General features: G+C 48.3%; 1 long non-coding RNA gene across 2 annotated transcripts; it reads right to left on the bottom strand.

The window, feature by feature from the left end:
* Positions 1 to 540: 540 nt before the first annotated feature.
* LOC309794157 lies at positions 541 to 24,123 on the bottom strand. Of its 2 annotated transcripts, none has more exons than XR_014291992.1 (3): positions 24,024 to 24,123; positions 14,755 to 14,921; positions 541 to 662 (listed from the first exon to the last, which is right to left on the bottom strand). It is a non-coding gene; the product is annotated as an uncharacterized lncRNA (long non-coding RNA). The 2 variants fall into 2 exon arrangements; XR_014291993.1 differs by lacking the exon at positions 24,024 to 24,123 and adding an exon at positions 18,963 to 19,097.
* Positions 24,124 to 27,600: the final 3,477 nt, after the last annotated feature.

The following is a 27,600-nucleotide window of genomic DNA, read 5'->3' as shown; positions in this document are numbered from 1 at the left end:
TCCCGGCTTCCATAGGGCCCAGGACGGATGCTGTGCCCCTGCCTCTGCCAGGGACTTACGCACTGACTCACTCATCTGACACGTGGAGCACCACGAAGACACCAAGACAGCCCCAGAGCCTGCACCACCCTGCCTGGATCTCCAGGGACGCAACACGTGCTAGACGATGGACAACCACAGGGACCAGGGGAAGCACAGGGCTCCCCACTGCCTCTTTGTTTCCTTTTGTGGATCATCCCATCTCCTGTTGTGGGATGTTGTCACCTGAACCAGTTTCTCACTCAGAGTAAGTGCTCGGTACGTATCTGATGGGGAAGGAGGCATGAATGCCCAAGGTGCTTTCAAATGGACAAGAAAAGGCCCGCCTAGGTCCCTCTGACCTGGCTCCCTTCCTGCCTGGGTCCCTTTGACCTGGGTCCCTCCCACCTGCGCCCCCCACCTGGGTCCCTCCCACCTGTCCCCCCTCTACCTGCCTAAGCCCCTCCTCCCTGAGTCCCTCCCACCTGCCCCCCTCGGGCCCTCCTACCTGGGGGGCCCCTCAGGCGGCTTTCCGCGAGTTCGGAGACGGCCCCGGACGTGGACGTCTTTTTCAGCCGAGCTGCCCCAGAAGCGGTGGCACCGCCTGGCTTGTTGAGCGTGTCCTCACTGCTGGCCCGCTTGAGCTGAGGGAGAGGTGGACGGAGAGAGAGAAGGTGAAGAGACGTGTTCTTGGGCTGGAGCGCTTTAAACCAGGAAAGCACCAAGCAAGCCCACCTGCCCAGCAGCTGAGGGGCAGTGATGGCACCTTGAGTAGCAGGAAGGCGCGGAGGGAAAAGCGCAAAGCAGACAAACCCGCGATGCCCTCACAGGTCACGGTGTGATCCTCCATCATTGTTTCAGAGATCGGTATACGGTTGCGGGTGGTTACTACCCATCATTCACACGTCAAATAATGAGGTTTTTTTTTTTTTTTTTTTTTTTTTTTTTTTTTTTTTTTTTTTTGCTGTACGCGGGCCTCTCACTGCTGTGGCCTCTCCCGTTGCGGAGCACAGGCTCCGGACACACAGGCTCCGCGGCCATGGCTCGCGGGCCCAGCCGCTCCGCGGCATGCGGGATCCTCCGGGATCGGGGCACGAACCCGTGTCCCCTGCATCGGCAGGCGGACTCTCAACCACTGCGCCACCAGGGAAGCCCAAATAATGAGGTTTTTTAAAAAAAAGTTAAAAGGCTGGGAACTGATGAAAAAAGAACTGTATGGTACACAGAAGTCAGGATGGGGCAATGCACAAGAAATCCAAAGACAATAAAATGTAGCACAAAAACATATGTCTGGAGGAAGCAGGGGGAAGAGATACAAAGATCTGAACATCTACGCATGCTCACCCCAAGCACTCCCATGCCCCCAAACACACGCTGCCTCCGAAGGGAGCAGAGGGACTTTTTGGAGGCCAGAAGAAGGCTGTCAAGGACCCTCGGCTCCTTTTCTGCTTTCTTCCCTGGCATGGGAGGTGCAGAACAAATATTTGTTGAAAGGTATTGAAGTGTAAGGGGGGACCCCGCCCCAAAATGAGCTCACACTCTGGCCCAGGTAAATTACACTCAAGGTGAAAGAGAAAACCCACAAATAAGTTCTCTCAACCAGTGTGAGTCTCTGCTAAAGAACACTAATCGTTCCAGAAGATGGAGGCAGGCAGATGCCACCACAAACGCACCTGACATCCTGGGAACCAGCGTGAAAATGCCCTCAAATCAACCGGGACGTGGAAGCAGCAGCCTGGCCCACCACACCAGCCGAGGGCCCTGCTCCAGCCTGCTTTGCTGGCTCTGGGGTCACATACTGAAGGTTAGGGGTCTAGATATTTGCACAATGCAAAAGAAGCATGTCCAGCTTTGCAGCATTTAGATTTCAGGGTGTTGCGACATATCCCTCAGAATGGCTTGAAAGAGCAGAGAAATACCAAGCACTGGTGAGGTTGGGGAGCAACTGGAACACTCCCCGTCTGCTGGTGGGAGTGTAAACTGGTCGCCGCTTTGGAAAACAGGGAGGATTCACTAAAGCTAAATATTTGCACCCTGTGATTCAGCAAACACACTCAAGCTCTACACAGGCTCCTGGAAAGAATATTCATACCAGCTTTATTTATTACAGCCAAACCTAGAACAACCCGAATGTTCTTCAACAGAAGGGGTAAATTAAATACTGGTACAGTATACAATGGAAACCACGCAGCAATTTAAAAAAAGAGTTACCGATACAGTAATGAATGGGTGGGTCTCACATTCATTATGCTAAGTGAAAGAAACCAGACACAAAAGAGTATATTATGCCTGGTTCCATGCAAGTGAAGTTCAAGAATGGACAAAACCGGGCTTCCCTGGTGGCGCAGTGGTTGGGAGTCCACCTGCTGATGCAGGGGACGCGGGTTCGTGCCCCAGTCCAGGAAGATCCCATATACCGCGGAGTGGCTGGGCCCGTGAGCCATGGCTGCTGAGCCTGCGCATCCGGAGCCTGTGCTCCGCAATGGGAGAGGCCACAACGGTGAGAGGCCCACGTACCGCAAAGGAAAAAAAAAAAAAAAAGAATGGACAAAACCAAATGATGGTGACAAAAGTCAAAACAGTGGTTCCCTCCGGGGGAGTTACGGGCTGGGAAGGAAAATTATTGGGCGCTGGCATGTTCTACATCTTGCCTGGGTGATGGTGACACAGATATAAGCACACATAAAAATTCAATGGGCTGCACAGCTAAGACTGAGATTAATGCACTTTATATGCTGTTTTGTAAGTATGTTGTGCCTCACTAAAAAAGAAAGAAAACTGGAGGATGAGTTAAACCAGGGGCAAAGCCCTGGTGCCACTCTGCCAATTGCTCGTCTAGGGTTTTCCCTCATTGTTATTTCTGATCGTGGTAAACATAACATAAAATTTATCATTTTAACCATTTCAAGTGTACAGTTCAGTGGCCTTAAGTACATTACATGGCTGTACAACCATCACCACCAGCCAGAACTTTTCCATCTTCCCAAACTGAAACTCTACTCCTTAAACACTAACTCCCCACAGCCTACATTTTTAAAAAGGTGGTAAAAGTCTAAACAGTAGCCAAGCAATCCTAGTCAAGATCTTTAACAAATGATTAATGTTTAAAACAACCAGTTAATATTGACAGGATAATCTGCGTGAGCACGCTTGCAGTTTACTGGATGTAAATGTAACCACACTGCCCAGCCAACAGCACAGGCCACCACAGATTAACAAAAGGGATGAAATACGACAAGGGTTGACGCAGAAATACCTCAACTGCCTTCTTACACGAACCCCATGATCGGTTTCCTACCTCCCATTTCAGAGTAATAAGGGTCCCTGCACCCAAGCTCTCCAGCCTCTCAAATTATCTGCCAGGTCATCAGTGTACCATGTATTTAGTACTAAACGACAATAGCTCAGGATGTCAGCACCATTTCCTCAACAGAAAAGAACTATTGTTCACTCTGCCTAGAAGCGTGCCAGGGGCTTCCTGGGTCCCCACAGGGAAATCAATTCTGATTTTAGACTTTGAAAACACCTCAAAGGAAACATGGAAGGGAATTCTTAACGTAATTTTGCAAACGATATGCTCTTGGTTCTGCTTTCCTTTGTCTGGTTCTCCGACATTCCTAAAATCAGTAAGTCTGACGCAAAGAAGTGCGGAATTATCAAACTCTGCAGCAAAGGCCCAGAGAGCCAAGGCTGGGTCTGCAAACCAGGACAGGGCACCCACCAAATGAGAAGGTCCCCACCGGCCTCCAGCCATCCCACCCTGGCCCCCATCCCCGCCTGCCCCGGGGCATGGGCTCAGGGGTATAGCTTGCCCCTGGCCCCTTCCCATATAGCTTGGTTCTTGGTGAGATGGCGGGTGAGGCAACAGAAGGCAGGGGTGGCAGGTGGGAACATGAAAAAACATAAAATGAAACAGGTAAAATTAATTTTAACGATATATTTTCTGAATCCAATACATTCAAAATATTATCAATCAATGTAAAACACATTGATAAGGTCTTTTACTTCTTTTGTAGTCACTCTTCAAAATCTGGTTTGTATTTTTTTTTTCATCCTGTGACATTTATTTTTTCTTTTAACATCTTTATTGGGGTATAATTGCTTTACAATGTTGTGTTAGTCGCCGCTGTATAACAAAGTGAATCAGCTCTAAGTATACATATATCCCCTTATCCCCTCCCTCTTGCGTCTCCCTCCCACCCTCCCTACCCCACCCCTCTAGGTGGACACAAAGCACTGAGCTGATCTCCCTGTGCTACGCAGCTGCCTCCCACTAGCTATCTGTTTTACATTTGGTAGTGTATATATGTCCATGCCACTCTCTCACTTCGTCCCAGCTTACCCTTCCCCCTCCCTGTGTCCTCAAGTTCATTCTCTACGTCTGCATCTTTATTCCTGTCCTGCCCCTAGGTTTTTCAGAACCTTTTTTTTTTTTTTAGATTCCATATATATGTGTTAGCGTACAGTATTTGTTTTTCTCTTTCTGACTTACTTCACTCTGTATGACAGTCTCTAGGTTCATCCACCTCACTACAAATAACTCAATTTCGTTTCTTTTCATGGCTGAGTAATATTCCATTGTATATATGTGCCACATCTTCTTTATCCATTCATCTGTCGATGGACACTTAGGTTGTTTCCATCTCCGGGCTATTGTGAATAGAGCTGCAATGAACATTTTGGTACATGACTCTTTTTGAATTATGGTTTTCTCAGGGTATATGCCCAGTAGTGGGATTGCTGGGTCGTATGGTAGTTCTATTTGTAGTGTTTTAAGGAACCTCCATACTGTTCTCCATAGTGGCTGTATCAATTTACATTCCCACCAACAGGGCAAGAGGGTTCCCTTTTCTCCACACCCTCTCCAGCATTTGTTGTTTGTAGATTTTCCGATGATGCCCATTCTGACTGGTGTGAGGTGATACCTCATTGTAGTTTTGATTTGCATTTCTCTAATGATTAGTGATGTTGAGCATCCTTTCATGTGTTTGTTGGCAATCTGTATATCTTCTTTGGAGAAATGTCTATTTAGGTCTTCTGCCCATTTTTGGATTGGGTTGTTTGTTTTTTTGATATTGAGCTGCATGAGCTGCTTGTATATTTTGGGGATTAATCCTTTGCCCATTGATTCATTTGCAAATATTTTCTCCCATTCTGAGGGTTGTCTTTTCATCTTGTTTATGGTTTCCTTTGCTGTGCAAACACTTTTAAGTTTCATTAGGGCCCACTTGTTTATTTTTGTTTTTATTTCCATTTCTCTAGGAGGTGGGTCAAAAAGGATCTTGCTGTGATTTAGGTCATAGAGTGTTCTGCCTATGTTTTCCTCTAAGACTTTGATAGTGTCTGGCCTTACATTTAGGTCTTTAATCCATTTTGAGTTTATTTTTGTGTATGGTGTTAGAGAGTGTTCTAATTTCATTCCTTTACATGAAGCTGTACAGTTTCTCAGCACCACTTATTGAAGAAGCTGTCTTTTCTCCACTGATTCTTGCCTCCTTTGTCAAAGATAAGGTGACCATATGTGTGTGGGTTTACCTCTGGGCTTTCTATCCTGTTCCATTGATCTATATTTCTGTTTTTGTGCCAGTACCATACTGTCTGGATTACTGTAGCTTTATAGTACAGTCTGAAGTCAGGGAGCCTTATTCCTCCAGCTCTGTTTTTCTTTCTCAAGATTGCTTTGGTTATTTGGGGTCTTTTGTGTTTCCATACAAACTGTGAAATTTTCTGTTCTAGTTCTGTGAAAAATGCCATTGGTGGTTTGATAGGGATTTCATTGAATCTGTAGATTGCTTTGGGTGGTATAGTCATTTTCACAATGTTGATTCTTCCAATCCAAGAACATGGTATATCTATATCTCTCCATCTGTTTTATCATCTTTAATTTCTTTCATCAGTGTCCTACAGTTTTCTGCATACAGGTCTTTTGTCTCCTTGGGTAGGTTTATTCCTAGGTATTTTATTCTTTTTGCTGCAATGGTAAATGGGAGTGTTTCCTTAATTTCTCTTTCAGATTTTTCATCATTAGTGTATAGGAATGCAAGAGATTTTTGTGCATTAATTTTGTATTCTGCTACTTTACCAAATTCATTGATTAGCTCTAGTAGTTTTCTGGTGGCATCTTTAGGATTCTCAATGTATCTGCAAACAGTGACAGTTTTAATTCTTCTTTTCTGATTTGGATTCCTTTTATTTCTTTTTCTTCTCTGATTCTGTGGCTAAAACTTCCAAAACTATGTTGAATAATAGTGGTGAGAGTGGGCAACCTTGTCTTGTTCCTCATCTTGGTGGAAATGGTTTCAGTTTTTCACCATTGAGAACGATGTTGGCTGTGGGTTGGTCATATATGGCCTTTATTATGTTGGGGTAGTTTCCCTCTGCCTACTTTCTGGAGGGTTTTTATCATAAATTGGTGTTGAATTTTGTCGAAAGCTTTTTCTGCATCTATTGAGATGATCATATGGTTTTTATCCTTCAGTCTGTAATACGGTGTATCACACTGATTGATTTGCGTATATTGAGGAATCCTTGCATTCCTGGGATAAATCCCACCTTGATCATGGTGTATGATCCTTTTAACGTGCTGTTGGATTCTGTTTGCTAGTATTTTGTTGAGGATTCTTGCATCTATGTTTATCAGTGATACTGGCCTGTAGTTTTCTTTTTCTGTGACTGTCTGGTTTTGGTATCAGGGTGATGGTGGCCTCGTAGAATGAGTTTGGGAGTGTTCCTCCCTCTGCTATATTTTGGAAGAGTTTGAGAAGGATAGGTGTTAGCTCTTCTCTAAATGTTTGATGGAATTCGCCTGTGAAGCCATCTGGTCCTGGCCTTTTGTTTGTTGGAAGATTTTTAATCACAGTTTCAATTTCAGTGCTTGTGATTGGTCTGTTTATATTTTCTATGTCTTCCTGGTTCAGTCTCCGAAGGTTGTGCTTTTCTAAGAATTTGTCCATTTCTTCCAGGTTGTCCATTTTATTGGCATATAGTTGCCTGTAGTAATCTCTCATGATCCTTTGTATTTCTGCAGTGTCAGTTGTTACTTCTCCTTTTTCATTTCTAATTCTGTTGATTTGAGTCTTCTCCGTTTTTTTCTTGATGAGTCTGGCTGATGGTTTATCAATTTTGTTTAGCATCTCAGAGAACCAGCTTTTAGTTTTATTGATCTTTGCTATCGTTTCCTTCATTTCTTTTTCATTTATTTCTGATCTGATCTTTATGATTTCTTTCTTTCTGCTAACTTTGGTTTTTTTTGTTGTTGTTCTTCTTCTCTAATTCCTTTAGGTGTAACATTAGGTTGTTTATTTGAGATGTTTCTTGTTTCCTGAGGTAGGATGGTATTGCTATAAACTTCCCTCTTAGAACTGATTTGTGTTCATCCCATAGGTTTTGGGTCGTCGTGTTTTCATTGTCATTTGTTTCTAGGTATTTTTTGATTTCCTCTTTGATTTCTTCAGTAATCTCTTGATTATTTAGTGGTTTAGCCTCCATGTGTTTGTATTTTTTACTGATTTGTTCCTGTAATTGGCATCTAGTCTCATAGTGTTGTGGTCAGAAAAGATACTTGATACGATTTCAATTTTCTTAAATTTACCAGGGCTTGATTTGTGACCCAAGATATGATCTATCCTGGAGAATGTTCCATTAGCACTTGAGAAGAAAGTGTATCCTGTTGTTTTTGGATGGAATGTCCTATAAATATCAATTAAGTCCATCTTGTTTAATGTACCATTTAAACCTTGTGTTTCCTTATTTATTTTCATTTTGGATGATCTGTCCATTGGTGAAAGTGGAGTGTTAAAGTCCCCTACTATTATTGTGTTACTGTGAATCTTCTGTTTTATGGCTGTTAGCAGTTGCCTTATGTATTGAGGTGCTCGTACGTTGGGTGCATGAATATTTACAATTGTTATATCTTCTTCTTGGATCGATCCCTTGATCATTATGTAGTGTCTTTCTTTGTCTCTTGTAATAGTCTTTATTTTAAAGTCTATTTTGCCTGATATGAGAATTGCTACTACAGCTTTCTTTTGATTTCCATTTGCATGGAATTTCTTTTTCCATTCCCTCACTTTCAGTCTGTATGTGTCCCTAGGTCTGCAGTGGGTCTCTTGTAGACAACATATATATGGGTCTTGTTTGTTTGTTTGTTTGTTTTTTGCAGTACGCGGGCCTCTCACTGTTGTGGCCTCTCCCGTTGTGGAGCACAGGCTCCAGATGCGCAGGCTCAGTGGCCATGGCTCACGGGCCCAGCTGCTCCGCGGCATGTGGGATCTTCCTAGACTGGGGCACAAACCCGTGTCCCCTGCATCAGGAGGCGGACTCTCAACCACTGCGCCACCAGGGAAGCCCCCATGGGTCTTGCTTTTGTATCCATTTATCCAGTCTATGTCTTTTGGTTGGAGCATTTAATCCATTTACATTTAAGGTAGTTATCAATATGTATGTTCCTATTACCATTTTCTTAATTGTTTTGGGTTTGTTATTGTAGGTCTTTTCCTTCTCTTGTGTTTCCTGCCTGGAGAAGTTCCTTTAGCATTTGTTGTAAAGCTGGTTTGGTGGTGCTGAATTCTCTTCGCTTTTGCTTGTCTATAAAGGTTTTAATTTCTCCACTGAATCTGAATGAGATCCTTGCTGGGTAGAGTAATCTTGGTTGCAGGTTTTTTCCCTTTCATCACTTTAAATATGTCCTGCCACTCCATTCTGGCTTGCAGAGTTTCTGCTGAAAGATCAGCTGTTAACCTTATGGGGATTCCCTTGTATGTTACTTGTTGCTCTTCCCTTGCTGCTTTTAATATTTTTTCTTTGCATTTAATTTTTGATAGTTTGATTAATATGTGTCTTGGCATGTTTCTCCTTGGATTTATCCTGTATGGGATTTTCTGCACTTCCTGGACTTGATTGACTACTTCCTTTCCCATATTAGGGAAGTTTTCAACTATAATCTCTTCAAATATTTTCTCAGTCCCTTTCTTTTTCTCTTCTTCTTCTGGAACCCCTATAATTCAAATGTTGGTGTGTTTAATGTTGTCCCAGAGGTCTCTGAGGCTGTCCTCAATTTATTTTTATTTTTATTTTTTGTGGTGCACGGGCCTCTCACTGTTGTGGCCTCTCCCGTTGCGGAGCACAGGCTCTGGACGCGCAGGCTCAGCGGCCATGGCTCACGGACTCCGCTGCTCCATGGCATGTGGGATCTTCCCGGACCGGGGCACGAACCCGCGTCCCCTGCATCGGCAGGCGGACTCTCAACCACTGAGCCACCAGGGAAGCCCTGTCCTCAATTCTTTTCATTCTTTTTTCTTTATTCTGCTCTGCAGTAGTTATTTCCACTATTTTATCTTCCAGGTCACTTATCTGTTCTTCTGCCTCAGTTATTCTTCTACTGATTCCTTCTAGAGAATTTTTAATTCCACTTATTGTGTTGTTCATAATTGTTTGCTCTTTAGTTCTTCTAGGTCCTTGTTACACATTTCTTCTATTTTCTCCATTCTATTTCCAAGATTTTAGATCATCTTTACTATCATTACTCTGAAGTCTTTTTCAGGTAGACTGCCTATTTCCTCTTCGTTTGTTTGGTCTGGTGAGCTTTTACCTTGCTCCTTCATCTGCTGTGTATTTGTCTTCTCCTTTTGCTTACCTTACTGTGTTTGGGGTCTCCTTTTCGCAGGCTGCAGGTATGTAGTTCTCGTTGTTTTTGGTATCTGCCCCTAGTGGGTAAGGTTGGTTCAGTGGGTTGTGTAGGCTTCCTGGCAGAGGGGGACTCGTGCCTGTGTTCTGGTAGACGAGGCTGGATCTTGTCTTTCTGGTGGGCAGGACCGAGTCCAGTGGTGTGTTTTAGGGTTTCTGTGACCTTATTATGATTTTAGGCAGCCTCTCTGCTGACGGGTGGGGTTGTGTTCCTGTCTTGCTAGTTGTTTGGCATAGGGTGTCCAGCACTGTAGCTTGCTGGTCATTGAGTGGAGCTGGGTCTTAGCATTGAGATGGAGATCTCTGGGAGAGCTTTTGCCCTTTGATATCACGTGGGGCCGGGAGGTGTCTGGTGGATCCATGTCCTGAACTCAGCTCTCCCACCTCAGAGGCATGTGCCTGACACCCGGCAGGAGCACCAAGACCCTGTCAGCCACACGGTTTTGTTTTTCTTTAAGGATAATTTGCTTCATGGAGGAAGAAGTATAGGTTCTTCTGACTCTTTTCTATCTTGCTTGTTTCTCTTTAGGGCCTGACAGATTTGGTGCAGCAAGTTAGAAGGGAGAGTAGAGAAGATTCCTAGAGAATGTCTTAGCTACGCCTTCTTGTGGCCACAGGAAGCTGCAGTTGGTCCCGCCGTCTCGGGGCGGATCCTTTACTCCCTTCCCGGGACGGTGTCTCTGAGGCAGGGCTTAGCAGAGGCGGGAGGTGGCGAACCCAGCGTCTCTGAGGACGTCAAGGAGACATGAAGATGGCGAGGCGACCACTCTGGTGTGTATTTTGCACTCACAGCATGTGTCAAGGGCTCATCGCCACACGGGGCTGGTGGCTCTTCTATCAGGCGGCGCAGATGTGGAGCATTCACTCCTGAAGGACAATGACAGGACTGACCGGGTCCCCAAGACTCGTAGAGGACATAAACCTTAAGACTCTGCTTTCCAGGCACCCTGAACCCTGGCCACAGGAGACAGGGCAGGATCAATACATGACTCGTGCCTAGCCAATTTTTCTCTTGCTTTTGTTTTTAACCAGCCAGAAGCAAAGAAGCAGCTGGGCCTTCCAAGGGATGAGGGAGGCTTGGGCCGGCTGGCAGCCGTGCTTCATACCACGTGCAGGCGACAGAGAAGCAGAGACAGGTGACACGAACTCCTGGGACACCCCAGTCTATGGTCCTGGCCTCTCTGTGCTCCGGTCTTGCACCTTTGGCCTGCACACAGTGACCCGGGAACTTCAGATCTGTTCCACATATTTCTTTTCTGCTCAAGCCAATGTTTTGTCATTTGCGACCAGAAGAGTCCTGACTAATAGACTTGGGCCACGTAAGTGGCCGGTGTGACGCAGCCTGTCTGCATCAGAGCAGTCCAGGTACTTGCCTCCCTGTGCTGTGCTCAGAGACACAAGGCAGACTCACGGTAGCCCCTCACCCCACCCCGTCCCATCCAGGCTCCTGTTCCCCCACCTGCTCCCCCAGGGCTCCTTTCAGCTCAGGGCAGCATCTGCAGTAGGGTATTTCATCCTACTTTTGGTGCATTTGTTTTAGTTTTCCTATCTGGGGCCAGTGAAAACACATCTGTCCATCCCATATGTGTCCGTCTCCTACAAAGCAGTCGTAGTAAGACGTTAACTGTGGCATCCAGGTGGTGGGACGCTGTGTTCACTGTGTAATTCCACTTCTCTGAACACTCACAGATTTCCGTAGTAAATACTCAGGGGGAAATCTGCTTGCTCTCCTGTCCATCGCTGTTGCCTCCTTCTCTTCTGTTCTCCGGGTTTTTTGTCTTCTTCCTCTGTCCACTGAGGCGGACAGCAGAGAGGGTCAGAGCCAGACAGGTACAGAGGGGTATGGCTCTCTGCTACTCCCTCCCCCGAGCCCCATCATCCTTTTTTACAGGATCGGGCCCGGGGATCCCAAGGACCAGGACGAGAGATGAGAGTCTCCATAGGAGTATCTGCTTTTCCCCTGACATTTTCCCCATGGAACAAGTTTCCAAAACACACACCGATCAAAGGCGGAGCAGCCACCGTTTCATTGTCTTTAGGAAACACACGAGCTTCAGACCTTTTTTGAAACACTGCTTTTAAAATATTTTAATGTATTCCAGAAGCTCTAAGGGTCTGTTCTGGGGGAAATGTATGTATTCATTTAAAATCCATATTAGGGCTTCCCTGGTGGCGCAGTGGTTGAGAGTCCGCCTGCTGATGCAGGGGACACAGGTTCGTGCCCCGGTCTGGGAGGATCCCACATGCCGTGGAGCGGCTGGGCCCGTGAGCCATGGCCGCTGGGCCTGCGCGTCCGGAGCCTGTGCTCCGCAACGGGAGAGGCCACGACAGTGAGAGGCCCGCGTACCGCAAAAAAAAAAAAAAAAAATCCATATTAAAGATGTTTCCCAAATGTGCTCTAGGTCAAAGATAATAAAAATTAAAATCATGGAAATAACAGTCAAGTCTGGGATATTAGAATAATAATCAAAATTATATGTAGGACACTTTATCCACATTTACTCCTTGTGGCAAACACTGTGCTCATCCCATCTCGGAGCTCAGGGCAGCTACATAGCTTGCCTGACGTTTCACAGCTAGAAAGGGGAAGAGCTGGCATCCCAATGTGGCCAGGGGTCCCGACCCCCTCTACTCCTGTTCCCACATCCACCACCCCCGGGAGAACAGGTGTGCTCGGGCATTCAATCCATGCCGAGCGCTGCCAGGTAGCAGGTGCTCTCCTAAGCGTGAAGGACACAGCTTGTGACAACCAAAAGAGCAGGTGGTCCCGGCCCTCGTGGGGCTTCTAGTCTAGCCATGGAGAGACGACAGTGACCACACAGGTGGGTGTGAGGGTCCTAAGAGCTGAGAAGGAAAACGAGGCAGGGCAAGGAGGACGGGCCGAGGCCACACTTTACACAGACTGGTCAGGGGCGCACCTGACAAGGTGACCTTGAGCACAGACTTAGGGGAGGAGAAGCCGCAGAGTGCAGGGGGTGGAGGGAGGGATGCCCCAGGCTAAGGGGCAGCTACCACACCTGGCTCACACGAGGGACAGCGCCAGGGCACCTGAAGGCTGTGTGTCCAGAGCCCAGGAGCATGGGTGGTGGTAGGCGTTGGACTTTGCTCCCCTCTGAGTCGGTGGGGAGAGCCTGGAGCGTATTAAGCAGAGAAGTGACATGACTTGTGTTGAAAGGACCACTCAGCTTCTACTGAGAACGGAGCATAGGCCTCAAGTCAAAAGCAGGAAGGTGGTGGCATGTCCCCCGTGGTCCCCAGGAGGCGGCGGGAGCTGGTGGGAGTTGACATCTATTTTTAAGGTAGATAGCATTTTGCCGATGGACCACGGGATGTGAGAAAAGGACGGTCCAAGGATGATGTCACGGGCTCTGGCCTGAGCGACTAAAAGATGGAGTTGCCAGGGACTTCCCTGCTGGCACAGTGGTTGGGAGTCCGCCTGCCAATGCAGGGAACAGGAGTTCAAGCCCTGGTCCGGGAGGATCCCACGTGCCGCGGAGCAGCTGGGCCCATGCACCACAACTACTGAGCCTGCACTCTGGAGCCTGTGAGCCTCAACTACTGAGCCCGCGTGCCACAACTACTGAAGCCCACGCGCCGAGAGCCTGTGCTCTGCAACGGGAGGAGCCGCCGCAGTGGGAGGCCTGCGCACCGCGGCGAGGGGTGGCCCCCGCTCGCCACAGCTGGAGAAAGCCTGCACGCAGCAACAAAGACCCAACACAGCCAAAAATATAAATAAATAAATAGAAAAAAAAAAAGATGGAGTTGCTGTTTACTCAAATGGGAAGAGTCACCAGGGGCAGGGGCGGCAGGTTTGCCGGGGCAGGAGAGAGATGGAGAAGAGGAAGAACAGATTCAGTTTTGAATAGGTCACCTTCAAGGTGCCTTGTAGACATCCAAGAGGTGGTGTCACAGAGGCAGTTGGAGGAGTGCTGGCTGGAGATGCAAATTTGTGGGTCATCCACACACAGTGTTAAAATTCATGAGAGCAGGAGCTGTCACCTAGAACAAGTGTCCTCACCAGGGACGGTGCTGTCCCTCAGGGAGTGTGCTGGAAATCTGTGGGGGCATCTTTACTTGCCACTGCCATTGGAGGTGCTACTGACACCTAAGGGATGGGAGGATGGAGACCGTGAACATGACAATCTTGCACAAAGAATTGCCCTGCATCCCACACGTCTCACGGATTCCACAGACACTCAGCGGTGGAGCATCTTCTTATTGTTATCTGAGCTAACAGCATCCCTTTGTTTTACATGTAAAAACAGTGTATTTCTTGCACAACTTTAAGATACACTCAACTTTCTGAGAGTAATCAGGGGAGACTGCACTTGGGCTCAGAACTTTACCAAGAGCGCTCAGCATTCAAAGCAACGCGTCACGCGTCTCCCCCCCAGCCTTCCTGGTATCTGAGACGTCAGCAAGACAACCCTGAATCCGTCTGCCCAGAGCTGCCACGTCCACAGGGCTCCAAGGAGCATGGGGGTCCTTCAGCGGAGTCACACGCAGGCAGACGTGGGTAGAAATGCGGATTATTTACCTGTAAGCGATCTTCCCCTTGTTTGGCTTTTATAGTTAGGATACTACACTGACTTCTCCAAAGTGTGTGTGTAGGTAGGTGACACGGTCTCTGAGTTTCATCTCAGGGTGAGGAAGGGGGCGCCCCGGCCCACCTGACATTAGGAACCCCTTGGGGGTGAGAAGGAGGCAGCAGTGGAGCCGCCAGGGGCTGCCCGGGTCAGGGGAAAGGAACGCGGAGAGGAGGGAGCCCAGCTGCCGGCAGGTGGGGAGTTGACACCTGGATTATCAGGATCCTGGTGACGCTGAGCCCGTCTCGTGGGCGCTGGGGGCAAACTCTGGCTGGAGAGTCCACATGGTCCAGGGCAGGGGATCCCCGTCACCCTGTTAACCTGCACATTCCCGTCTCCACCCCAGGGCCCTCCGACTGCATCCCCTGTGCTCTGTGCCTTCAGGTCAAGCTATGCCGGGGCTCCTAGGGCCTTGCTCACTGTCACGGGGTGCCTGGCAGCCCTGCCCTGTATGTCCCGTCCATACCTTGCTGAGTCGGGACTCAAATGCCAGCGAGGTGGACGACTTGGAGCTCTTCATGCCGGGAGAGGGGGCGGGGAGGTGTCGCGCACGGTCCACCCCTCGGCTTCCCACTCTGGTGACTGGACTCCAGGGCTTGGCTGCACTCCTCATGTTTGTCCCAGTGGGTCCTTCTGTACAAGAGCAGAAAAGAAAAAGCGTGTGTCCACACTTGAACCTGCTGAGAGATATCACAGAGATCCATCCCCACGCAGCACGGGCACCACCGTGGTCACGGAGAATGAGCCTTCGGGATGGGGCTGCACACAGAGCATCTTACTACTGAGAAGGTACCTTTGCAGCAGGTTCCTTTCTCTGGCTTCACAGCAGCTTTCACCAAACTATTAACAACACATGTGCAGGCTTCCCTGGTGGCGCGGTGGTTAAGAATCCACCTGCCAGTGCAGGGGACACGGGTTCGAGCCCTGGTCCGGGAAGATCCCACACGCCACGGAGCAACTAAGCCCATGCACCACAGCTACTGAGCCTGCGCTCTAGAGCCCGCGAGTCACAACTACTGAGCCCGCGCGCCTAGAGCCCATGCTCCACAACAAGAGAAGCCACTGCAATGAGAAGCCCGCACACCGCAATGAAGAGTAGCCCCTGCTCACCGCAACTAGAGAAAGCCCGCACGCAGCAACAAAGACCCAACGCAGCCAAAAGTAAATGAATTTTTTTTTAAGTGCAATATTACTGATGCTCTGACATTACTCTTTGGCAAAATGATGGCTTCTCCTTGGTCAGGGGCACCTAGCACAGTCTTACTGCATATATGTGTGTGTATATATATAAATACATAAATATATAAATATATAAATATATATATATATATATACTGGATATATATATATATCCCCACATAAAACAGGTCAGCTTGAGTCAAGACACGTTATGTCCATAAGCCTTGCCATTTTAGGGTTGATAATTGAGCAACTTATGTAATTTCCAAGTAGACATAAATGAATTACTTGAAAAACAGATTTCACAGAAGCACAGTTTTTTTCTTCTTTTGGACAAAAATAGTATCAAAAATTAATAGGGCACCCTCAATAAATCTGTGAAATAAATTTTTAAAAATTAATAGGGCAGATTTTAATTGGGCAGACCTGACATCATAGGACAGAGTTACCCGCCCTAACTAAAATATTCTATGAAAGACAATTTATGCAAAGGAGCAGGATGTGGTTAAAGACCTGGGGGGTAGGGGAGTGTGAATCCACGTCCAAAGGCAAGCAAGACAGCCTGAGTCCTTTGATCAATGCTGAGGAGGTGGGCCGGCCATCTCTTAACCTCTCTGAGCCTATTTTGTTCTCAGTAGCACAATGGGACCCTGACTCTGCTGTCCCCATGGACTCTCATGACCAGGGATGTGAGACAGAAGACCAAAACCGCAGACAAGAAACAAACTGAAAAAAAGCACTTTAAAAAACACCACTAGGGCTTCCCTGGTGGCGCAGTGGTTGAGAGTCCGCCTGCCGATGCAGGGGACACGGGTTCATGCCCCGGTCCGGGAAGATCCCACATGCCACGGAGCGGCTGGGCCCGTGAGCCATGGCCGCTGAGCCTGCGCGTCCAGAGCCTGTGCTCCACAGCGGGAGAGGCCGCAGCGGTGAGAGGCCTGCGTACCGCAAAAAAAAAAAAAGAAAACCCACCACTAGGAAGGAAATCCAAAAAAGAGGGGCTATATGTATATGTATAGCTGATTCACTTTGCTGTACAGCAGAAACTAACACAACACTGTCAAGCAACTATACTCCAATAAATATTGAAAAAAACACCACTAGGTGACAGCTAATGCCAGTGGCCGCACTCACAGGACCCGGGGCTAAATAAGTGCCCCCCAGGATCGCAGCTGGTGCTCAGCAGCCCTGGGTCTCCTCTCCCCTCACCACATCCCAGGACACCCTGTCCGTCCCTCTGAGAAAAAGAACAGGCTGCCCACTGCCCCCAGCCTGGTGCAGTGGGGTCCTCCTCCCATTCTTATCTCCTTTCCCAGGGACACCATTTCAACCCACAGCGTCCCAGCCAGGGCCATCCAGTTCCTGCTCCTACTTAAAGGGATTAGCTGGTGGCAGGGGTCCAAGACCTCACCTGGGGCTCATTCTGCAGCACTGCTATCCTGGCAGCTGTGCCAATGTGGCTACAGGTGAAAATAATATTTTTTAAAAGATTTATTTATTATTTATTTTTGGCTGTGTCGGGCCTTAGTTGGAGCACGCGGGATCTTCCGTTGCAGCGCACGGGCTTCTCTCTGGTTGTGGTGCCAGGTTTTCTCTCTCTAGTTGTGGTGCGCGAGCTCAGTAGTTGTGGTGCGCGGGGCTTAGCTGTGCTGCAGCCTGGGGGATCTTAGTTCCCTGACCAGGGATCGAACCCCCGTCCCCTGCATTGCAGGGCAGATTCTTTACCACTGGACCACCAGGGAAGTCCTGTGAAAATAATATTTTTAAGACAGCGATTTGTTTTCTAAAGTGTTTTTGAGAAAAGTTCTTCACGATTTCAGTTATATGATTAGCTCAATAGTATCAGCTTGGTTCCAGGTATCATGATTTTTTTTAATTCTATATTTAAAAAACCACTTCTCGTGTATTTTACGATGTTCAGCACCAGCTATTTTTCTTTCTCGGCCCACAATTTTTAATTCTGGTTTCCACAGCAACAATGAAAGAATTCCTAGGTTAAGACCTATAGAGCAACTAATTTTATTAAATGAATATAAATGTAAAATGAACGAACATAGCCTGAGTGATTCTTGGAGAGAATTACTGATGAATTTTATCCAGGACTGCAGGACCATCCAGTAACATGTCAGTTTGACTCATGGAGACGAGAAATAAAATACGTTTCATGGAGGCGCCCTTTTACGTGATGACTGCAACTACTTAGAGATGATTATTGCAGGGCTTACTTGATGAAAACATAGGTGATTCTGCAATGCATCTATGCTTTCCAAAGTCTGCCCAGGTCACCCCTGAAATGAAATGCCTCTTGCTTATTCCCCAGAAGGAAGAAAGAATGTGAAGAGGAAAAGCAGAAGAAAGATGATAGAAAATTTCCCCAATGTTGCCCTAAGTCCTTGGCAAAAAAAAAAAATAATAATAATAACAATAACAATAACAGAAATAAACAAAGGAAGGAAAGAAGAAAGGAAGGAGAGAAGGAAAAGGAAAGGAGAGGGGAGGGGAGGGGAGAGGAGGAGAAAGGCATCCTAGTCAAAATTCCAGATCTAAACTCTTAATCTCTGACAACCTTCTAGACAATCACCTGAAAAACATGCAGCCACTTTTTTTTTTTCATGCAGCCACTTTTCAAAGGCTGCCTGGTTACTTGCTCTGAGGCAGAATTCTCAGGTTTACTTCATTTGCATCATCACACCTTTCTTTATTCTCCTAGAACCTTGAACCCATCAAATTACTCCCAGACAAGTGTACACAGAGGGCCTTCCTCCCGCGGGCCCTCCTCACTGCCAGGCTCTTTTTCCTTGTCTCCCTTCATGTGTCTTTCCCGTTATTTCCCCAGACGGAGGCTTCTATTTTGTATTCGTGCACCAGCCAGGCTCTTCAAATTCCATCTTCTTCCAGAATTCAAAATACACAGAAATGAAATAAGTAATGTCCCCTCTTGAACCAGGAAGAGAGCCCTAATGGTAGGGAGAGTGCCAGGGGGTGGGATGCTGGTGGGGGGGGTGGGCTCTGCCAGATCAAAGCAGCTCTCCAGGGACGGACGACGAAAGGGTGATAGCAGAGGGTGGGGACACCGCTCCAGCCAGGCTGAAGGTCAGCTTTGCACCCTTCTCCCCATGCTCCACATCCAGGACCTTGTTAAGCATCGCCCAACCCCCATCCAGCAGGACTGGTGTCTTCCTAGTGTTCTCCAAATCTCCAAATCGGCCTGCTCTGGCCCTGCCCTCTGTCCACTCTCAAGAAGGCCTCCTGCTGGCAGGGGGCAGGTGCCCTCAGGCCCACTCCTAGTTTCTGCAGACTTTTACCCAATCCACTTCCCACCGTCTCCTCTCCGACCCTCCTCTTGCCCCTCACCCTGGGCCTGGTGTCAAACCCTCCCTGTAATCCTACGAGGTAAGGGTCACCTCCGTTCAGGTAGGTTAAGCAACTTGCCCAGACCACAGAGTTTATGATACAGCCAGGATTCAAACCCAGTTTTAATGGGCTCTTACACACCAGGGTTGGGTACGGCCTCCCTGGATAATCCTTCTCCCACGGGAAAGCACACAGGCTTTTGGATCCAGCGCTCCTGGTCAAAATCCAGCTCCACTGTTCACTGCGTGAGCTCGGGCCATGCTTGCTGAACACCACGATTCTCAACGTCATCACCCGATAAATGGAGTTACTGGGGCCTGCACCGCCAAACTGAAGATGAAGGAGGACACGGCACCCAGAAGACACTCAGCAAACACCAGATGCCCCCCACAACTGTTCACCGTGTTCACGGCTGAGGGCCGCTCTGCTTTATTAACTCAGCAACACCCAGCGGCGGATCGGGGGATCAACGCACACTGGCCGGGGCCGCTTAAGGAAAGAGCTCTCTTTATACACAGAGCGGCCCATTTTCATTTGGAAACGTCAAAGAGGGAAAGTATGGAGGAAGATGGACGCCGAGAGCAGACACCTTACAGTCACCAGAACTGGCCCCCGCTGCTGAAAGATAAACACGGGCGTGAATGCTGGGTGAACGATACTTTCCTTAGGGATGTGAACTAGTAACGGAAAAGAAACAGATGGGTTCTGGCCAAGTACAAGATCATGAAAAAACAAAGTTTCTATTACTAATTCCCTGATTTCTAAAAATCCTCCTAAACATCTCAAAGATGGTTGCATCCACTGTTGAAAAACATCCACTTGTAAGCAGATCCACACAGTTCAAACCCGTGTTATTCGAGGGTACACAATACAGTTAAATTTAGGGATTCACTCCCACAGGGGTGGGGAGAGGGTCTTCCCAGGGGTGTTTTCTTTAAATTGTTCATTTTATTTAATTATCAAGCTTCTTTCCTCGCCAGAATTGTGCAAGACTTCTCTTTAAACCATAACTCATTAATTGTATGGAGTTAAGTAGAAAAGATAGAAGAGAGAGAGGGAAGAGGGAACACAGTTAGGAATACGATGAGTGTCCAGGCACCGGGGAGGGTCAGAGCCCCTCCAACATGCTGCTGGGCTGTTTCATCACCGCCTTCAGAACCTGGGCTGGAGGGGTTGTCTCGGCCCTCAGATTGGTTACCCTTTTAAGGCAAGAAAACGGAAAGGCAACTGGGAAACCATTCTGGACCATCACAAATAATAGGGGCGTCCAGGGACTTCCCTGGTGGTCCAGTGGTTAAGACTCTGTGCTTCCACTGCAGGGGGTGAGGGTGAGGGTTCGATCTCTGGTCGGGGAACTAAGATCCTGCATGCCGCGCGGCTTGGCCAAAAATAAATTTTGAAAAAAATAAGGAGTGTCCAGGAGTGGGAGAGGGCATTGAAGTTTGCACTCCAAGTACAATAAGCCCCAGGAAGCCGAGAACTGAGGCATTCAAGTCTGAGAACGAACAAACTAAGAATGTTCACATAGCTCAACTACCAGGGGACCTGGCAGGAAACAGAAGGCAAGTGAACAGCATGCCGAAAATATCTAGCTAGAGCTTTCTAGAACACATGTCCAGTTTGCTCTTGACCTCTTCAGCAGGGTGGGTGGCTGATTCTGCCCCCAGGGGGACATCTGGCAATGTGTGCAGCTGCTTTGGGTTGTCACAACTTGGGGCAGGGGGAGGTGCTAGCGTAGAGCCAGGGATGCTTCTGGACATCCCAGTACCCAAAGGGCAGCCCCACAACAAAGAATGATCCAGGCTCAAATGTCAAGAGTCGAGGTCGAGAAACTCAGTTCCAGAGGAAGAGGGAGGCTCCTCGGGCGCTGATTCTTAGACAGGCACCTGGTTCGTTTACGCTAACACTGGAACGTTTACGCTGAAAATCTAGCTTGGGAGCAGCCGAGGGAATCCCAGACTTCGGCTGGAGGCCACAGGAAACTCTTCAAAGCTTATTATTTCCTGTTAGTCTCAACATGAAAAATCATCCCGTTAGCCTTAGATTCCTTGCTGGTAAATAAAGAAAAGAACAGGTTTCCACACAGCATCAGAAGGAAAACGGCAAACAAAAATTCACTGATCCTATCTATCAAGAGAAGTCATTGAAAGAAACCAAGAACCAAGAAGGGATAAGACGGAAACTAAACAGAAGAGAACATTTGCACAGCACTAGCCATACCATCTCAAGCCAAAAACAAACTCTGGAAATGGAATAGGGACTTGCAGAAACTATGACACACTGCCATGAGGTGGAGACCGTAACAAATAGAGCTTAATCTGGAATGAGAAACAGGAGGAGCTGGCCTCTAAATAGGAACTGCAGACCCTAGAGAGAGGCTGTAACCTGGGAGCTATACTGAGACCAAACCCTGAGAATCGCTGCCCCAGGACATCCTTCTGTCTCCAAAGCTGAACCAAGAAGCCGGCATCCCACAGAGCTGGTGGCCACTAATCAGTAGTTATTTCCTTACTTATAACATGGCTTCACATCAAAGAATTAAAAGAATGAGCCAAGGCAGTAGAAAGGAGACGGAAATAAAATACTTCCAAGAGCTCTTTCTACAGGAATGGTTTGAAAAGGTCTGTTGAAAGAGTAACTAAGAATACAAACTATAGTCTAGTGCCAAGACCATTCAATAGGGAATGACAGTCTTTTCAGCAAATGGTGCTGAGAAAACTGGATATCCACACCAAAAGAATGAAGTTGAACCCTTACCTTACACCATATACAAAAATGAACTCAAAATGGATGAAAGACCTAAATATAAGAGCCCAAACTGTCAAACTCTTAGAGGAAAACACAGGGGAAAAGCTTTATGACATTGGATTTGGCAATGAATTCTTAAATATGACACCAAAAGCACAGGCAACAAGAAAAACTAGACAGATTGGAATATGTCAAAATTAAACACTTCTGTGCATCAAAGAACACAATCAACAGAGTAAAATGGCAACTCACAGAATGGAAGAAAATATTGGCAAATGGGTTTGCTGTGGACTGAATTGTGTCCCCTGTCCCACCACATTTACATGTTGAAGCCCTAATTCTCAGTGTGATTGCATTTGGAGATAGGGCTTTTAGGAGGTAAAGTAAGGTTAAATGAAGTGATAAGGGCGGGTCCTAATCCAATAGGATTGGTGGCTTTATTAGAAGAGGGGGAGAGAGAGATCTTTCTCTTGTGCACACACACTGATGAAAAGCCAGGGAGGACATAGTGAGAAGGCGGCTGTCTGCAAGCCAGGAAGAGAGCCCTCACCAAGCACCAAATCAGCCATACATACCTTGCTCTTGGACTTCCCAGCCTCCAGAACGGTAAGAAATCAATTTCTGTTGTTTAAATCACTCAGTCTATGGTATTTTGTTATGACAGCCCAGGCAGACTAAGACAGGGCTAATATCCAGAATATATAAAGAACTCCTGCATCTCAACAACAAAAACAAAACTGATTTAAAGACGGACGAAGGGCTTGAATAGACATTTCTCCAAAGAAGATATATGCATGGCCAATAAGTACATGAAAAGATGTTCAACATCACTAATCATTAGGGAAATGCAAGTCAAAACCACAATGAGATACCACTTCGTACCCATTAGGATGGGTACTACCAAACCAAACAAAACCAGAAAATAACAAATGTTGGTGAGGATGTGGAGAAATTTGGAACTCTTGTGAACTGTTGCTGGGAATGTAACATGGTGCAGCTGCTATGGAGAACAGTATGGCAGTTCCTCAAAAAATAAAAAATAGATTTTACCGTATGATCCAGCGATTCCACTTCCGGGCACATTCCCAAAAGAACTGAAAGCAGGGTCTCAAAGAGGTATTTGCACACCCATGTCCAGAGCAGCATTATTCACAACAGCCAGAAAAGGTGGAAGCAACCCAGTGTCCACTGATGGATGAGTGGATACACAAAATGTGGTCTATACATCCAGTGGAATATTACTCAGTCTTAAAAAGGAAGGAAATTCTGGTATATTCTACAGCATGGATGAATCTTGAGGACATTATGCTAAGTGAAATAAGCCAGGCAGAAAAAGACAAACACACTTGTATGATTACACTTATATGAAGTACTTAAAGGAGTCAAGTTCACAGGAACAGAAAGTAAAATGGTGGGGGCCAGGGGCTGGGGAAGGGGGGAATAGGAGTTATTGTTTAATGGGGACAGAGTTTCAGTTTTGTAAGATAAACACAGTTCTGGGGACCGATGGTGGTGATGGTTGCACAACAGTGTGAATGTACTTAATGCCACGGAACTAAACACTTAAAAATGGTTAAGACCGGGCTTCCCTGGTGGCGCAGTGGTTGAGAGTCTGCCTGCCAATGCAGGGGACACGGGTTTGTGCCCCGGTCCGGGAGGATCCCACACGCCGCAGAGCGGCTGGGCCCGTGAGCCATGGCCGCTAAGCCTGCGTGTCCAGAGCCTGTGCTCCACAACGGGAGAGACCACAGCAGTGAGAAGCCCGCGTACCGCAAAAAAAAAAAAAAAAAAAGGTTAAGACAGTAAATTTTATATTATGTGTATTTTACCACAATTTAAAAAAATGTGATAAGAAAGACAAAACAAAACAAAAGCTATAGTGTAGGAGAGAGACGCAGACTTTCAGCTCCATTTCGGCAAACGCATCTTGAGTCATAATGTTTGCTCAGTCACATGATGCCCCTGCCACTGTCTGGGACATCAGCTGGGAAACCGGGGAGAGCTCCAAAAGGACCCGTTTCCAAGGGGCTGGGCCGGCCCAGAGGAGCAACACGGGCTAGGACATTATCACCCCCGGCCTGCGGGGTCGGGGAGGAAGCCGCTGGGACCCGGAAAGAGCTGGACCAAGAGCAGAAGCTGAGGCCTCGATAGAGAAACGCAGCTAACCCAAACAACTCAGTAGCACTGGGGGCGGGGGCGGCCGGAGGAGCTGGGGAGAGAAAGGCCTCAAGGGCGTTCTCCCTTCCCCGACCCTCCAGGGCTACCCACGGGCTGACGGAGAAGGTGGGGGTGCAGGGGTGGAGCGGCCACCACTGATGCAGCATCCACAAGGTGGTGGCAACGTGGAGAGACAAACGAAGGCCTGGCCATCTCCCACCCGCCTTCCAAAGTGAGCTCAGGGGTCTCCCTCCGGAAGCCTCCCCCAGCCCAGGAGGGCCTCCCCGTGGCTCCTACCCTCGTCTGTCCACCGACCCGCCACGCAGCTGGCCTGTCGCCTTCCCGGGAGCCGCCTGCCCGAGCACAGCGCGGAGACAGTCCTGACTCAGCAGCTTCTCCCGGCTTCCCGTTTCTGTTACCCTTGAGGCCTCCCTCCCGGCCTCCCAGGTTCAAAACCTCAGAACATCGTGGCCCCCCTGGCCCGGGGCCGCTTCTCACAGCCACGGCTGCCGGGGGAGCTCAGGCTCCGGCACCAGCCCCGTGAGCCCTCCTTCCTCTCCGGATGGACTGAGCACAGCTCCAGCTCCTCCCTCCCGGAGCCGCCCCTTCCCTGCAGTTCTCCTGCCCGGCTCCAGCGCTCAGCTGGGGCCGCTGCTCCCGCTCGGACCCTCGGTTGGGGCTCATCTTCAGGCTGACGCTTGTCACACCGTCTCCGTGCCAGGCTCGGGGCCAGAGGCAGAGATGTCACCATGCTTCACAGTCAGCGCCCAGTGAGGCCCCAGGAATTTGCTCAATTCACAAGCCGGGGCCTGTGCTCAACCTTGTTCCAGATCAAGGGACTGCCCAGCTGAGCTCTGCCCTGCGGTGCAGCCAGACCCAGACCTCTCCACCGTTCTCGTTCTCGTCTGGGGGCATCCACGGCCCCGGGGCCGTTCCAGCCCCTCCTGCGAGGCTCTGCCAACAAGACTTTCTGATACTGACCCGCCCAAGACTATCCCCCACGCCGCATTTCCCTGCCCCATCCCCGTCCCGGAAGAGTCAAATTCATGGAGACGGCTTCCCTGGTGGCACAGTGGTTGGGAGTCCGCCTGCCGATGCAGGGGACGCGGGTTCGTGCCCCGGTCCGGGAGGATCCCACATGCCGCAGAGCGGCTGGGCCCGTGAGCCATGGCCGCTGAGCCTGCGCGTCCGGAGCCTGTGCTCCGCAACGGGAGAGGCCACAACAGTGAGAGGCCCGCGTACAGCAAAAAAAACAAACAAAAAAACCCCAAAAACAAAACCACACAAATCATAAAAACGGCTAACATGGTACATTTTATGGTATGTGTGTGTTTTTAACCACGATTTAAATTTTTAAAATTATTAAAAACACACACGCACACACAAGTCAGATCATGTCCCTCCCTACGGAGAAACTTGCTGTGGCTTCTCACTATATTTAGAGTGCAAATCCAAGATCTCTGTCACAACCCCAAAGTCCTAGGCCATCATGGGGCTGCCCATCTGCATCCTGAGACCCTCCCCTGTGTGCTGTGGGAGCTACTCCAGCCCCTCGGACCTGCCCAGCTGGTTCCCAAGGAGGGCCATTGAACTGGAAGGCTCCCCTCCAGCTCTTCACACGGCCGTGGTGTGGGGAGGAGGTGGTCCTTCCTCTAAAGGGCCTTTCCCTTCCAGTCTCTGGAGGAGCTCACCGCACAGCCCCCAGGTCATTTCTTCAGAGCTTCTATCACCAAAGCCAGGCTCTGGCTGCTACTGATCATCCATCATGGGTCCTCAGCCTCCACCCACCCCCTGTAGCTCCCAGGGCACCTCACCTTCCGGTTCATCACAGTGTTCCCGGATGCACCGAGCAGGTGCTTAACCAACATTAGCTAATGAATGTTTAGATCCTGCCTGTCATTGAAGAAATGTGTGCAAGTGCCTTCCCTCTCTAGCCAGGCACCCAGATTCACAAAGTATTTGCTGAATTAATCAGAGAACACAAAACGGAGCCATAAAGCAATGACAGATCTTCTCCTGTAAGACTTATAAATGCCTCTAAACAATTACCAAATAAGCAGTCCCCTGATTGCTTTCAGGATGAGAACCCCATGGATATTGATACAGAGCCTTCCAGCATTATTACCTTGAAAACAGGGTTCATGTTGATGTATAAGCATTAGCCTTATGAAATTCATCTCATTAACTTATAACATGCTGGAGAAATAGTTCCCAAAGTTATTCAACACCAAACCTCTGAAATCATCTACTGATTCATCTCCATTCGTGACTTTATTCTCGAAGGACAGCTTTTTCAATTTGTGCTAGACATCCCAGTTTCACCGCAACAGTCAATAATAGTTTACAATTTTATGCTCTAAGATTTCAGACACCTTAACCAAAACATCACAATACATGCATTTATGTTTGATGCTGTTAAGTGGTAGCCAATGGCAACCACAGGTTTAGGGACCCAATAATTTAAAGTGTCAAGCCTAAGTACCTTTTATGCAGCCTTTTCTGTTTCTTTGTTCCTACCAGGGGCCCCTCAGCCAGGTGGGACAAGGGGCAAAGCCCTATGATGTCAGTGGCACAGCTTCCAAGGAAACGGGCGGCCACTTCTGAGTCATTCTGTTCTATTTCCTCTAGAAAACAATGCAATCACTGCAGGGCATGCCGCCCCCGACCCCAGTACCCCCAGCAAAACCCTATGCCCTTCACCCACTCACTTCAATGCACTTGCCCTACAGAGATGGGGGGCACGCAAGTCCCCTCCCCCAGCGCTACAGGGCACAGATGCAAACAGGGAGCCTCCGTCCACAGGCAGAGAGATGGGGCCCCACAGCACATCCACCGCCCCCCTGGGCTCACTATACGTTAGCCACATGGGCCTCTGGCCAGAGGGAAATAGAGGCCAGGAAGAAGGCAGCCCCGGCTCTGCAGACTCAGGAGGGGCAGCTCCCATGCCACGCTCTCCACCCTGTACACGGGGCTCAAGAGAAACCGCGGAGGTTCACCTCCCAAGGCCCCTTGCTGAGAAAGTAGCTCAACATTCACGAGTTGTGGTGGGAGATCTCAGCACACACACCTGCACTGACTCAGGGCAAGAGCGTGGGCGTGAACCCTTCTGCACCATCACAGGCTCTGCCGTGCGATGTCCCGAGTCACAAGCCAGGCCTCCTCCATGGCCGTCTCCCCCCCATACTTTAATCATCACAACTTAAGTGTCTCTTCCCCCAAAGACGTGCCCCTCCTCACCAGGTCCTCACCACTCATCTGCAGACGGCAGAGGCGGGGGCCCTCAGGACAAAAGGGAGGGCTCACCTGACAGACCCCGGGCTGTCTGGCCAGTTTCTGACCTTGTGTGTGTCTGTCTGTGTGTATGTATACCTGTGTGTGCATTGTCTGTGTTTATGCCTCTGTGTGTGTGTGTCTGTGTGTGGGTGTGGCAGTGGGAACAACCGATTTGTTTTAGGATTTTTTTTCTGTTGGAGTATAGCTGACGTACACTGTTGTGTTAGTTTCAGGTGTACAGCAAAGTGATTCAGTTATATATACATATATATATATTTTTTCAGATTCTTTTCCCTTATAGGTTATTACAAGATATTGAATATAGTTCCCTGTTCTATACAGTAGGACCTTTTTGGTTATCTATTTTATATAGAGTGTATATGTTAATCCCAAGCTCCTAAATTAGGGGTTTGGGAACAAGCAATTGAATAACCAAAGTAAATCTTGAGCTCGACAAAATAAAGAACTTGTATAGGGAAGAAACCAAGATGGACTCTGGCTGCCTTCTTGCTTCTTGCTCAGAAAGGGCGGACTCCTCCTCTGATCGGTACCTTCCGAGGCCTGTGGTCCCTGACAGACTCACAAAGGACCCCGTCGGCGG

The sequence above is a fragment of the Mesoplodon mirus genome (assembly GCF_964341445.2).
Source record: "Mesoplodon mirus genome assembly, chromosome: 18".
Classification (NCBI taxonomy): Eukaryota; Metazoa; Chordata; class Mammalia; order Artiodactyla; family Ziphiidae; genus Mesoplodon; species Mesoplodon mirus.
Note: the sequence above shows the minus strand (reverse complement) of the source record. Positions and strands in the feature narration are given on the sequence as shown.